The 10,871-nt window shown below is 39.8% G+C and overlaps 1 non-coding gene across 1 annotated transcript; it reads left to right on the top strand.

The window, feature by feature from the left end:
* The first annotated feature begins 8,970 nt into the window (after positions 1–8,970).
* On the top strand, positions 8,971–9,031 carry LOC115030949 (U7 small nuclear RNA). Its single transcript, XR_003836545.2, has one exon. It is a non-coding gene; the product is annotated as a U7 small nuclear RNA (small nuclear RNA).
* The last annotated feature ends 1,840 nt before the right edge of the window (positions 9,032–10,871 follow it).

A 10,871-nucleotide genomic window follows, 5' to 3' on the forward strand; every position in this document is an offset into this window, starting at 1 on the left:
ACATCTAGCTCAGAACTTAAAATGAAGATGTAGAAGTGACCCAAGCTCAGCAATGATCTCTGCAGAAGGTCAAGATCATATAAGCAGAACATATTTTTGGAAGTCCAAGTTAATAGTACTGGAACTTGAAAAATTAAAAGTTGATAGCTAGAATTTTGGAAATTTCTGGTTGGTCTCCAGGTTGAGTATGTCTTTCAAGTTATCTTCTAGATGGTCTCTGGTGGTATTCATAAAATGTCTCTTCCTAAACAATGCTTTCAGTGAACGGCAGGGTATTCAAGGTGGAACTTTCTAGAGGTGATAGAAAGTAAACTTCTGACACTCATTTTGGAGTTATTTGTTTTGCACCAAAAGTACAATGTAATAACATTATGATATGTGTATGCTAAACATGCACACACAAAATACACACACATACACACACATACACACACACATACACATACACACATATACACACACATACATACACACATACATACAACACACACACATATACATACACACAAATATATACACATGCAGACAAATACACACACATACATACACACATACACACAAATATACACACACATACACACACAAATACACACACACACACACAACTACCAGAGGAAAAATGCAGGCTATATATGATGAACAGATGACATATGGCCAACTGCCCAACAGAAATAAGGAAGTCAGAGATGATAATAGGATGATGTTACAAAAGGCTGAAAAACCAACAACATCAGAGTACTGACTTTTAACTGGGAATTCTATACAAAATGGCTAAAAGCCATTCAAAACTGAATGGCTTTAATAAAGAATTTTTTAGACAATCAGCAAAACTCAATCAATTAAAATACAAGATAATATTAAAGGGTAGGTGTTATTCAAGCAAAAAGGAAATTTTCATAAGTGGATAGTGAATTGTGTGGGAAAATGAGAAACAATGTTAATAAGTACATAAATAAAAATATTACCTTCCAAAGCCTAACACTTGTGGATGTTGATGGGAAGGTGGGAGAATGAACAAGAGTACTTGAAGCTACAATAGCTTTTCTCTAAAACTGACAAAGGGTATTAACTCACATTCTAGAAGCCATAAGAATCAAATTCATCATTACAAAAGACTTTTTTGAGAATTTCATTCATGTATACCATGAAATAAAATATCTATCTCTGTTTTCCTTTTGCAACTTCCCCCATATTTCCCACACTTCCTCCTGCCCATATGTGAATGGGTGTGGGACCATTCATTGGAGCTTCAGCCCACTAGTAACCATATTTTCCAAAAAGAGCTATTATTCTTCACCTAGTACTATCTACTGCCAATCTCTTCCCAGTGAATGGGGAGGTTAGAAGATCATTTTTGCCATCAATGCCAGGATTTTGGCTAATTTGATCTTGTGTAGGTAACCACAGCATCTGTGGGTTCATGAGTGCAATAGTCAGTTCAGAAGTCTTCCTCATCCTTTGCCTAATATTCTTCCTGCCTCCTCTTCTATGATAGTCCCTGAGATTTTGAGAAGGGCATCAATACTGATGCCCTCTTTAAGGCTGAACTCTCAATTTCACATTCTCATCATCTCTTTGACCAGTTATGCATCTCTCCATTGATTTCAGCCCATTGCAAAAAGAAGTTTCTCTGACCGAGGTTGAGAGCAGTCTGGGTCTGTAGGTATAAATATATATTTTTTTAAATTTTTAATATTTTTATTACATATTTTCCTCAATTACATTTCCAATGTTATCCCAAAAGTCCCCCATAGCGCCCCCCACTTCCCTACCCACCCATTCCCATTCTTTTGTCCCTGGCATTCCCCTATATTGGGGCATATAAAGTTTGCAAGTCCAATGGGCCTCTCTTTCCATTGATGGCCGACTAGACCATCTTTCAATACATATGCAGCTAGAGACAAGAGCTCCGGGGTTCTGGTTAGTACATCATGTTGTTCCAACAATAGGGTTGCAGATCCCTTTAGCTCCTTGGGTACTTTCTCTAGCTTCTCCATTGGGAGCCCTGTGATACATCCAATAGCTGACTGTGAACATCACTCCTGTGTTTGCTAGGCCCCGGCATCATCTCACAAGAGACAGCTATATTTGGGTCCTTTCAGCAAAATCTTGCTAGTGTATGCAATGGTGTCAGCATTTAGAAGCTGATTATGGGATGGATCCCTGGATACGGCAGTCTCTAAATGGTCCATCCTTTCATCACAGCTACGAACTTTGTCTCTGTAACTCCTTCCCTGGGTGTTTTGTTCCCAATTCTAAGAAGGGGCACAGTGTCCACACTTTGGTCTTCATTCTTCTTGAGTTTCATGCGTTTAGCAAATTGTATCTCATATCTTGGGTATCCTAAGTTTTGGGCTAATATCCACTTATCAGTGAATACATATTGTGTGAGTTCTTTTGTGATTGTGTTACTTCACTCAAGATGATGCCCTCCAGGTCCATCCATTTGGCTAGGAATTTCATAAATTCATTCTTTTTAATAGCTGAGTAGTACTCCATTGTGTAAATGTACCATAATTTCTGTATCCATTCCTCTGTTGAGGGACATCTGGGTTCTTTCCAGCTTCTGGCTATTATAAATAGGGCTGCTATGAACATAGTGGAGCATGTGTCCTTCTTACCGGTTGGGACATCTTCTGGATATATGCCCAGGAGAGGTATTGCTGGATCCTCCGGTAGTACTATGTCCAATTTTCTGAGGAACCGCCAAACTGATTTCCAGAGTGGTTGTACAAGCTTGCAATCCCACCAACAATGGAGGAGTGTTCCTCTTTCTCCACATCCTCGCCAGCATCTGCTGTCACCTGAATTTTTGATCTTAGCCATTCTGACTGGTGTGAGGTGGAATCTCAGGGTTGTTTTGATTTGCATTTCCCTGATGATTAAGGATGTTGAACATTTTTTCAGGTGCTTCTCTGCCATTCGGTATTCCTCAGGTGAGAATTCTTTGTTCAGTTCTGAGCCCCATTTTTTAATGGGGTTATTTGACTTTCTGGAGTCCACCTTCTTGAGTTCTTTATATATATTGGATATTAGTCCCTTATCTGATTTAGGATAGGTGAAGATCCTTTCCCAATCTGTTGGTGGTTTTTTTGTCTTATTGATGGTGTCTTTAGCCTTGCAGAAGCTTTGCAGTTTCATGAGGTCCCACTTGTCAATTCTCGATCTTACAGCACAAGCCATTACTGTTCTATTCAGGAATTTTTCCCCTGTGCCCATATCTTCAAGGCTTTTCCCCACTTTCTCCTCTATAAGTTTCAGTGTCTCTGGTTTTATGTGTAGTTCCTTGATCCACTTAGACTTGACCTTAGTACAAGGAGATAGGAATGGATCAATTCGCATTCTTCTACATGTTAACAACCAGTTGTGCCAGCACCATTTGTTGAAAATGCTGTCTTTCTTCCACTGGATGTTTTTAGCTCCCTTGTCGAAGATCAAGTGACCGTAGGTGTGTGGGTTCATTTCTGGGTCTTCAATTCTATTCCATTGGTCTATTTGTCTGTCACTATACCAGTACCATGCAGTTTTTATCACAATTGCTCTGTAGTAGAGCTTTAGGTCCGGCATGGTGATTCCACCAGAGGTTCTTTTATCCTTGAGAAGAGTTTTTGCTATCCTAGGTTTTTTTGTTATTCCAGATGAATTTGCAGATTGCACTTTCTAATTCGTTGAAGAATTGATTTGGAATTTTGATGGGGATTGCATTGAATCTGTAGATTGCTTTTGGCAAGATAGCCATTTTTACAATGTTGATCCTGCCAATCCATGAGCATGGGAGATCTTTCCATCTTCTGAGATCTTCTATAATTTCTTTCTTCAGAGGCTTGAAGTTTTTATTATACAGATCTTTCACTTCCTTAGTTAGAGTCACGCCAAGATATTTTATATTATTTGTGACTATTGAGAAGGGTGTTGTTTCCCTAATTTCTTTCCCAGCCTGTTTATTCTTTGTGTAGAGAAAGGCCATTGATTTGTTTGAGTTAATTTTATATCCAGCTACTTCACCGAAGCTGTTTATCAGGCTTAGGAGTTCTCTGGTGGAATTTTTAGGGTCACTTATATATACTATCATATCATCTGCAAAAAGTGATATTTTGACTTCATCTTTTCCAATTTGTATCCCTTTATTGTATCCCTTTGATCTCCTTTTGTTGTCGAATTGCTCTGGCTAGGACTTCAAGTACAATGTTGAATAGGTATGGAGAAAGTGGACAGCCTTGTCTAGTCCCTGATTTTAGAGGGATTGCTTCAAGCTTCTCACCATTTACTTTGATGTTGGCTACTGGTTTGCTGTAGATTGCTTTTATCATGTTTAGGTATGGGCCTTGAATTCCTGATCTTTCCAAGACTTTTATCATGAATGGGTGTTGGATCATGTCAAATGCTTTTTCCGCATCTAACGAGATGACCATGTGGTTTTTGTCTTTGAGTTTGTTTATATAGTGGATTACATTGATGGATTTCCATATATTGAACCATCCCTGCATCCCTGGGATGAAACCTACTTGGTCAGGATGAATGATTGTTTTGATGTGTTCTTTGATTCGGTTAGCAAGAACTTTATTGAGGATTTTTGCATCAATATTCATAAGGGATATTGGTCTGAAGTTTTCTATCTTTGTTGGGATTTTTGTGCTTCCTCTTTAATGTCTTCTACCTGTTTAGCAGTGTTCTCCTGTATTTCTTTAAGTGTGTTATTAAAGTCCTTCTTGAAGTCCTCTACCATCATCAGGAGATATGCTTTTAGATCCGTGTCAAGCTTTTCCGGTGTGTTGGGGTGCCCTGGACTGGGCGAAGTGGGAGTGCTGGGTTCTGATGATGGTGAGTGGTCTTGGTTTCTGTTAGTAAGATTATTACGTTTACCTTTCGCCATCTGGTAATCTCTGGGGTTAGTTGTTGTCGTTGCCACTGTTTAAAGATTGGAGCAGAAGTTGTGTTCCACTCACCAGCAGTCTCAAAATCCTGTGGTGGGGGTCGTGGGTAGCTGGCGGGTGTCAGCCGACCCTGCGCTCTAGGTACCCCTGTCCTGGTCCGGCCGGATGAGGCCTGTGGCCCTACTCAGGCCGGTTTCTGCTTCCCTAACTAATGCAGTCTCAGGTCCTGCGTGCAATTGGATTGGAGCAGAAGCTGTGTTCCACTCACCAGAAGTCTTAAGATCCTGTGGCGGGTGTTGTGGGTAGCTGGCGAGTGTCAGCCGACCCTGTGCCCTAGCTACCCCGGTGCTTTTCTGACCGGAAGAGCTGTAGGTATAAATATTAACATTTAAAAGACCGTTTAATAGCAGAATCTACCCTCACACAATGACCTTTCTAGCCATAGGCTTTTGATTGCAGTTACAGTACTAGGCATGAAATTTCCTTCTGTGAAATGGGTTTCAAATCCAACCAGAAAACTGATTATTACCTATAACAATTGTGTCACTATTTCAGCAGTGGGAACATCCTGCATAGCAGGTTGGTATTACATACAGCATGTGGGATCCAGTGCAAGACAAGACCATTGATGGTTTTCTTCTCCAGCAGCTGGCATAGCACCTTCCTGCTCTATGAAAATAGCCATTCAGGAGGATGTTACCTGGTCAATTTGAGATTGATTTCAGCAAAAGGATCATAACATGTAGTTATGGTGGGAAAATAAAAGGAATGGCGTTAGCCCATGTTGTTTTGGAGACCTCTGGGCCTTCCCTGAGCAACAACTCATAAGTCAGTATCCTAGACCTTCTACTGTCACAGTCATCATTTGAATGATGTAATAAGAGTAATTAATGTCAGAGGCTACTGTTGCCTTCTTTGAGAGTAGAGTGACAAACCCTGTAACTAGGAGTAACTTACTTATTCCCCACCATTTCACCTAAGATACAGTTATTTGGGGCACCAACTAAAAATATGAACTCTTACTAGGTCCTACTGGTTTCCATTTCCAAAAGGTTCCAATTCGAACTTTTTCCTATTGAGTGCACTGAAAAGAGCTATCTAGATATTTGACTTTTACCTGACACTTCTCAGTGTGTAACAGTCTTCAGATGGAAGCAACACTAAAAACCATAGGGTTCTCACCTTCTGGATCACGGCTTGAGATTTTATTCAATGCCTTTTTCCCCCTGTGATGTCTTTAAGAAGATAGAAATGTGTGTGTGTGTGTGTGTGTGTGTGTGTGTGTATGTTGGTCTCAGTCACCAATTTCCTGTTTCCATAAGTGAAAACACTACTATAACTTCTATGTTTTGAAAGAGATAATATAAAACTTAATAACTATAATAAATGTCAATACCAGCAGCATTTTATGTAGACAAATTCTCTTACTCAGTTGCTGCCAAGATCCAGCCTTGGCTTGGAAAGGGGGTCCCGAGGAAGGAGTGTTTGGGAGCAGTGAAAGAACAACTCAATCATGAGTACAAGCTGACAGGTCTGGGTTCTGCTCCAGACAGCTCTCCAGATAGCTCTGTAGATAGATCTTGGATCTATGGTCTGCTCAAGACAGCTCCCTGCTAGAGATAGATCTCTGCTAGAGAAAGCTCTCTGCCAGAGACAGCTCTCACATGCCAGAAAAAAATTCTAAAAGCTCTCTAGACAGCTCATGGGCTTTTTGACCAAAGTCAGAAAAGCTGTAAGAAAAATTGTTGTATTTTTTTTTTTTATCAAAGTCAGAAATCCTGCAGGAAAAATTCTAAAAGACCTGTGTTTGTTCTTCAAGCAATTTTCCAGTTCTCCAGTTCCCCAATTCTCTCTCTCCCTCCTCTCTCTCTCTCTCTCTCTCTCTCTCTCTCTCTCTCTCTCTCTCTCTCTCTCTCTCTCACACACACACACACACACACCAGAGCCTAGTCTTTTATTTCCATTTCAATTCAGTCATTTACTCCAGGTTCCCTTTTTATTATCCCACAAATTGGTATCTTATGACCTTAGTCCATTGATTCTTAGAGACAGCAAGTACATTTTTTTTTTAACATTGAAGATGAATTCAGAGAGCTATCTGCCTTTGTAAGCACAGACAATAAACTAGCTGAGTGGGATCCTGTCCTGAAATTACCATTCCCACCATGCTTAGACCTAAACTTGCTCTGTCTCAGGCTGACCTTGATTTCAGTAATCTGCCTTTGTATTTTTCTAATAAGCTGGCTTATTAATGCAGCTGCCTTTGTTCTTTTAGATCTGTGAAGCTCCTCATACAATTTATATTGCTTTTCTATATTTTGCATAGTTGAGAAATCCTGTTTATGTATTTTTTAACTCATGCTTTTAGAGTTCTTTTCCACAGCCTTAAAGGCTTTCCTGATAGTCACAGAGTTTACATTAGACACACCCTTGCCTCCTGAACTTGTGCTACTTCTACTCACCATGAAGTCATTAGCTTTGGCAGGAAGAACATCTCTCAAAGGAGGAATATGAAGTAAATTACATATGTTATTATACAAATAAACCTCATACCCAGCAACTGTCAACACTTGTGGAGGCCCACACCCTGTTGGATCTGCTCTAGTGGCAGGAAAGTGTCATCCTGTCCCTTCCATCGCCATACAAGACTCAGCATCTCCCACTTTCTGTTTTAATTTGAGAGTGTGAATGTTGATCATAAGTGCAGTTATTGAGTGCATGACTTACTTGATGCAGACTGAAAGGAGAAACAAATTAGTAAGAATAAACTAACTGCAATTCTTCCATTTATCATCAAGGTCATCCAGGAAGATGAAAGGGTGTATTCATGAACAGCAGAGGCTGCAGACATTTTCTCAATAGAAGTGGGTCCTACTCTAGAATTACTAATGTCCATGATCTTATGATGTAGGCAATCTATATCCAAAGCTAAATTAGAATTGTCCCAAAGCCCCTTTAAATGAGACTGAATTTTATACCAGTCATGTTCAGAGGTATTGTACTCCAAGGGAGTTACACAAACCTAACAAAACAGTGAATGAGATTGCACTGAGATCCTGATATTAATATTTTAATCTGATTTCCCATAAATGGAACTGCTTCTTATAAAGCCTTAAGCCTATTCTAGTGCTGCTTGTCAATAGTCTCCTGGATCATGAGTGCTATTGACACATTTTTGGATAATTGATCTTCATGATGTGCTGTGTGAATCTCTTTCACCAAGGATGTAATGGATAAGGCAAAACTAGAAACCACACTTATTAAAACTCTGATCCCCAATATCAAGGCTACAACAAATCATTTAGATCTCTTGAGAGCCAAGGTAGCACCATGAAAAGCTTCTATACTAGGGTTGGAGAACCACAAGCCAGTAATATGGAGCAGGTCTCTCCTGGTCATTAGCTGGAGATGATTGAGAGCTTCCAGTACCTCCTCTGCTCCATCAGGAGAGTCAGAGATCTTCATCTGCCTCACTTCTGATGACTGATCAAAACTTTCTTTCCTTATGGCAATAGATTGGTGGAATAGTCATTACAGAGAAGAAGAGAGAGAGTAATGCACGTATTAATTCTGTAATAGTTTGATTGGCAGCATATTGGTGGTCTGTTGATATAGACCTAGAAAAGAGGCAAAGGTGTTCAGGGAATCTTGGTCCTGGAAGGAATCCTTTAACTGGAGAGTCACCTGTGATGCATTATGGCAAGCAGAGGGAAGACTTGGGAATTATTTATTTTATCTGCTTTAGGTAGCCAGAGAAGAAGATACCATGTTAATTATATATCTGGTAACAGCTTTTGCGTGAAAAAATTGGCTTAAGTAGATAATAAAGTAGTAATAAAATAAAATATTATTTTATTAATTAAGGATTAAACAATGGTTATCAATGTATTAGTTTTGACCTGTGGGAAATATATCCAATTTGATTTTCTTATGCTCAAAAGAATTTTAGACAAATTGAAAAAAATGTTTAAATAATTTAAAAGCATGAGCATTGTTTTAGGTGGTCCTGTCATGAGGGAAGAACAAGCATTTTATGTAAAGAAAAGACTGACCTTTGGTCTTCAAGAGAGAGCTACCCAGAAAGAACGACTTGGAGAGCAAACACAGCTCTTCTAGAATTTTTCTAGCAGGATTTCTAAATTTAGTTGAAATCTCCAAGAATTTTTTTTTCTAACAGCTTTTCTGATTTTGGTCAGAAAAAACCCATGAGCTATCCAGAGAACTTTTAGAACTTTTTCTAGTACATGAGAGCTTTCTCTGGCAGAGACCTGTCTCCTGAAGAGAGCTATCTCAAGTAGGGAGCAGTCTTGAGCAGAGATGCACCCAAATACCCCTTCTTCATGAGCCCCTCTCTAAGCCAAGGCTGGACCTTGGCAAGGAGAACACTTCCCAAAGGAGGAACATAAATTATGTACATTATCATATAAACAAGCCTTATGCACAGCAACCATCAACACTGGTGGAGGTCCACATCCTGCTGGCTCTTTGGGAAACAGTTTCACACCATCCCTTCCAAGGTCAAGCAGGGCTAGGCAGTTTGATTCTCTTTGTTTGTTTGTTTGTTTGGTTTTTTGGAATTAATTATTTTTATTAGGTATTTTGCTCATTTATATTTCCAATGCTATCCAAAAAGTCCCCAATACACTCCCCACCCCACTCCCCTACCCACCCACTCCCACTTTTTGGCCCTGGCGTTCCCCTGTACTGGGGCATATAAAGTTTGCAAGTCCAATGGGCCTCTCTTTCTAGTGGTGGCCGACTAGGCCATCTTTTGATACATATGCAGCTAGAGTCAAGAGCTCTGGGGACTGGTTAGTTCATAATGTTGTTCCACCTATAGGGTTGCAGATCCCTTTAGCTCCTTGGGTACTTTCTCCAGCTCCTCCATTGGGGGCCCTGTGATCCATCCAATAGCTGACTGTGATCATCCACTTCTGTGTTTGCTAGTCCCCGGCATTGTCTCACAAGAGACAGCTATATCTGGGTCCTTTCAGCAAAATCTTGCTAGTGTATGCAATGGTGTCAGCGTTTGGAAGCTGATTATGGGATGGATCCCTGGATATGGTAGTCTTTAGATGGTACATCCTTTCGTCACAGCTCCAAACTTTATCTATGTAACTCTTTCCATGGGTGTTTTGTTCCCAATTCTAAGAAGGGGCACAGTGTCCACACTTTGGTCTTCGTACTTCTTGAGTTTCATATGTTCAACAAATTGTATCTTATATCTTGGGTATCCTAAGTTTTTGGGCTAATATCCACTTATCAGTGAGTACATATTGTGTGAGTTCCTTTGTGATTGTGTTACCTCACTCAGGATGATGCCCTCCAGGTCCATCCATTTGCCTAGGAATTTCATAAATTCATTCCTTTTAATAGCTGAGTAGTACTCCATTGTGTAAATGTACCACATTTTCTGTATCCATTCCTCTGTTGAGGGGCATCTGGGGGCAGTTTGATTCTTTATTGAATCTTGAGCACCGTAGTTCTAGGGCTGGGAGAAATCCTATTGTTCACTTCGACTCAATTCTTATGCTACTGAAGACAAAGAAGAGGAAAGAATTTATACAGGAGCCAGTAAAGCTAGAGTTATTAGCCAGGTCTTCCTGTACTGCCCCACAGCTGCTCACCCAAGACAGCTATGGAGTGAAATAGAAGCAGCAACTAATGGGTCCATCAGTACCAGGTTATTAAACAGAATTATTTAACTTTTCATCCAAAATAGTCTTTGGCTTGAGGAGATGTCTAGTTTCAAGAAACACTTGAGTTATTCTTCTACTGTTTTATCAGGTTTTCTTTAGTAATTTCCCAAGAAATGTTTTTGTTTCCATACCCCAAAAGGTAATACTCAAATTTACAGGTCACAATGAAAGCAGTGCTAAGAAGAAAGTTCATAGCACTAAGTGCTTCGTAAAGAAATTAGAAAATTCTCATACCAGCAATTTAAAACTACACCTGAATGGAAAAAAGAAGCAAACACATTGAAGAAGAGTAGAAGTT

Source organism: Mus caroli, unplaced genomic scaffold (assembly GCF_978045245.1).
Source record: "Mus caroli unplaced genomic scaffold, Mus_caroli_1 scaffold_6, whole genome shotgun sequence".
In the NCBI taxonomy this organism is placed as follows: domain Eukaryota; kingdom Metazoa; phylum Chordata; class Mammalia; order Rodentia; family Muridae; genus Mus; species Mus caroli.